The sequence below is a fragment of the Danio aesculapii genome, chromosome 22, assembly GCF_903798145.1.
Source record: "Danio aesculapii chromosome 22, fDanAes4.1, whole genome shotgun sequence".
Lineage (NCBI taxonomy): Eukaryota > Metazoa > Chordata > Actinopteri > Cypriniformes > Danionidae > Danio > Danio aesculapii.
The window spans coordinates 3,569,769-3,574,356 of NC_079456.1; the positions used below are offsets into that span (position 1 = coordinate 3,569,769).

Below are 4,588 nucleotides of genomic sequence, written 5' to 3' on the forward strand. Positions count from 1 at the left end.
GTGGGCTGAAAAAACTTCAATGCTAAAAATACACACGGGTTTTCATAAGAAATATACAAAGATTTAGATTTGGGTTATGACTTAAATAAACCAATTCTAGTCCCAAAAGTTGATTTAAAGACCATACTTTTGAGTAATTGCACTCTTTTGAATTAAATTAAGGCTTTTATTTCGAGTTGACAAAATTATGATTAATTGGTTATCAGTTTAAACACACCAAGCTCTGCATCTGGAGTTCATGATCAGGGTTAAGCAGTTTTACTTGTAAAAAAGTATATTTCTCTGTTTATACACCCATAAAACTAATGTCAAGTAAAGCACTTTTGAAAGAAAGTAGATAGATAGAAGTATAAATAAGCTTTGTGCTGAACCTCTTATGTTAATCTGGAAGGGCTACAATTTCGCTGACCATCAAACTAAAAACACCAGTTTTCACAAGACAATACAAAGATATTTGGTAGGTAATTTTTTTCTACAAATGAAAGTGGGTCTAATGTGAGAACTTTAAACGGTACATAGCTTACTAAACGCAATCTAGATCAAAAACGTGAAATTCTCAGATCAGATCTGTCTAGCATTCTTAATTAATTTAATTATTATTAACTTAAATTTTTTAGGTAAAAACATTACAAAAATTAAATCTTAAACTATATTTTAATTAGACAATATTAAAAGTGGCTATTTACTGAATACATTTAATAAAGCCGCTAAGCTTAAATACCTTAACAATAAAATTGACTTGCACAATAATTAATTCAAACCAGTAATACTGATATTTGCATATGCAATTTTTTTGCTGTTAATGAACAAAAAAGGTCTAACGGTAATATTTTTAAACTATTATGAAAATGAAGCTGAATCAGGTTAATTTATACACTTAAATAACTGCTTTGACTGAAAAATTATGTACATATTTAAAGCATTTATTGGGATATTTGAGTTACAAACTACTTTAAATGTTCACAATGACCCGGCAGCACACTAAAATGTTAATTTTGGATCCTGTAAATAACTTAATTTCAAAGATTTGTGTGTGTAAGCATTTATAATAAGTCTAAAATAAGCTGTTGCATTGGCCGGGAATCGAACCCGGGCCTCCCGCGTGGCAGGCGAGAATTCTACCACTGAACCACCAATGCTCACATGTTGAGCTTCCTGTGAAAAATATTTTTTATTAGTACTGTAGCACTGTAGAACTGCACTCGTTCTGCATTAATCCATCAATACAAACCCAATAATAGACTATAATTAGAAATATAACCAAAAAAGTACTCACCTCTAACCGCTCTCAATATCTCATCACAATGTTTGGCCTATGTAGAGAAAAAAAAAACATGAATGAATGACAAGCATAAAACGTATATGTATTAAAATGCAATGTATAAAATAACAACTGGTACAGCATATGTCTACTGACCTTGAACATTGGAGTCCCAGACCTAAAACAGCTATTAAAATTGCTAAATCCATTTTTGCAGATAATCGTTTTTGAAACAGGAGTTCTGCATGAATTAACCACTAGGTGGCGCTCCACACTCAAAGGTTGACAAATGTTATACTTCTAATACTTCACTGCCCTTTTATGCCAAATCAAGATTCATTTTTAAAGTAATCTAAAGTTTTTCATAAACAGTCCAAGCTTTGCATCCAGAGTTCTGGATTAGGGTCAGAATTTGTGATTTGTTCCATTAAGCAAACATAGCTTTACTTGCTTCTTCCAGAAAACCACACAATAACGCATCTATTAAGAATATACATTGGGTATGGAAAAAAAGATTGTGTTGGAAACTTAACTTTTTCAGTTGATCTGAAAGAAGGAAATTCCAATGACCCTCAACTCAACTCAAACCAAAAATACAAACCTGTTTTCACAATACAAAGATATATAGTTTGGCTTGCGTTATGTCACATCCAAGAGTTGAAATCTATGCATCTAATGATTAATTGCACTATTTGCATTATATTGAGGCTTTTATTTTGATTTTACAAAACTATGACAAAACCATGATTAATTTGTCAATCAGTTAAAGATATATTTTAATAAATACAGCAGGGTCTGCATCTGGAGTTCTTCATTATGGTCAGAATTAAGCAAATTTAGTTTTACTTTATGTATTGCTCCATTTAGTTTACCATAAGATCAAATGCAAACTAGCCTACACAAGCAGGCATGTTTAAGAAATCTAATCTAATTAAAATCACCCGTCCAGTACAGTTTTTAACTAAATGCAGACCTTTAATCTACTTACCAAAAGTATGAACATCATTGTTTGGACTAACATATCTTAACACTTACGCGAAAAATCTCGAGGTGTGATGTTAACTGACGCCATCTTTTATAGACTACGATCCATCACTGAAACTCAAAGTAAATATATAATGTTATAATAAAATAGCTTAAAAAACACACACAAGAAAACATGTTTGAGAAAACGAATCTACACCTGTCCAGTTAAGTTTTCAACCAAATGTAGACATTTCATCTACTTACCAAAAATGAACATTGTTTACACTAACATAATCGTCACATTTAAGCGAAAAATCTCGACGAGGTTTAATGTTAACTTAGGCTATCTTTTTCGACTACGGTCCATCAAACTTAAAGTGAATAAATACTATTTTAATGAAAAAGTGTAAAAGCCTACACAAGAAAACGTGTTCAAGAAAAATGATCTAATTAAATTAGCTGTCCAGTCCAGTTTTCAACCAAACGAGGTTATTTCATCTAACTTATTCTCCAAACATGAGCAGCATTATTTACACGAACATAATCGTCACATTTAAGAGAAAACTCTCCACGAGGTTTAACGTCAACGTAACATTAGGCCATTTTTTTGACTACGGTCCATCACTCAAACTCAAAGCAAATGAATAATGAAAAAGCGTGAAAGCCTATACTTGAAAACGTTTAAGAAAGCTAATCTAACTAATTTACATGTCCAGTTAAGTTTTCAACCAAATGCAGACATTAGCTGTAGACTACTCACATCATTGTTTACATTAGCATAAGCGTCACTTTTTTTAAGCGAAAGAAACTCGGCGAGATTTTTTTTTACTACAGCCCATCACTTATATTTAAAAGTTATTAAATAATGTTTTCATGAAATAGCGTGAACGGTCTACACAAGAAAACATTAAAGAAAACTAATCTAATTAAACCACCTGTCCAGTTCAGTTGAACCCAATGTAACGTTAGACATTTTATCCACTCACCAACAGGTGAAGCCGATCACAAACTTTAGACATCTATCAAATCCTTCCGAATGTTTATTTCGACGCCAAAATACGCGTGTATCGTCAGAATGTCGTTCCTAAGAGCATCGTAATAACAAAAGACCATTTTAACCACGAATAATGGACGATTTCATAACTTTCCCGTCCTCTGGTGATTATCGCGTCCATCACCGTCGACCGTTGAAGTTAGAATCCTAGCGGCGGGAATAATAATCACTATTAACCCAATTTAATTCTTTTTGTAAATAATATTGATCGACTGTTTTTGCAAGCAATTAAAATCTGCTCTAAACAGTCATACTTTAGTTTAAATTAACTTAAATTATTATTTTAATATTTAACATTGCGTACCAATGAAATTTACTACCCTTTCGTAATGATCGTGGCTGTTATTGCCACACTGAATTCCATTATAATGCCATTTTTTTTTTTATTGTTGGTGGTTTTTCCTGTAGGAATGAGGTAAAATATGGTAACTTTTACTGTTGATCATCAGTTGGTAGCATTAACCCTTTAGAAAGGCCTGTGCAAAAGGTTTCTAGCTTTTATATGGGGTTTTGAGTGTGTGCATAAATACACTTATATATTTACTATGTTCTGAGATCTGAGATGCATATTTTGATTTTCTCAGACATATCAAAAGTATGCAAAGGTCTCACACACTATATTCTATATAGACGGCAGAAACTAAGTTTTTTTTTTTGTACTGCAACAGAAGATCAACAGAAAAAAAAATATTTTACCTCTCAAGAATGCATGATTATACCTGTGTCATGGCTTTGCAATCAAAATATTTCCCAAAATGTGTCAAAATAATATCACCAAAAATGATCCATTTGCTAATAAAACAGAAGTTGCAGCAATATTAGGACTCAAAAATCACCCCAGAGTGCATGAAAACATCCCCAACACCACACACAAGGGTTGTTTGATTATTTTTAAACCTTTTGCATCCCCATTTGATCAAAACAGAAAATAATTTCAACATGATTTCAGGAGATATTTGCAAATAAAACAAGTAAAATGAATGATATTTACCTCTCAGAAGCAGGAAGTGGAATCACCTTTGATGAGAAAAGGACAACATAGACCTGAACAAGTACTGATCATCTTATACTATTTTGATGTGATATTTAACACCAAAACCCTCCATACACCCACGCAAATATAAATGTTAAAAAAAGCTTCAAATCAATCACTCAGAGTAATGTTGAAATTAATTAAGTTATAATGAATGAGTGTTAATGCTCATTTAAAATAAAAATCATTAATTTACCGAAGCATGGCACAATTACTGTAAATGTCAGGGCATAACAGGAAGGACCCCATTAACTCATGAAAGTTTATTCTAATG

General features: G+C 32.0%; 1 non-coding gene across 1 annotated transcript; it reads right to left on the minus strand.

Moving 5' to 3' along the window:
- Positions 1-1,068: 1,068 nt before the first annotated feature.
- On the minus strand, positions 1,069-1,139 carry trnag-gcc (transfer RNA glycine (anticodon GCC)). Its single transcript has one exon. It is a non-coding gene; the product is annotated as a tRNA-Gly (tRNA).
- Between the last annotated feature and the right edge of the window lie 3,449 nt (positions 1,140-4,588).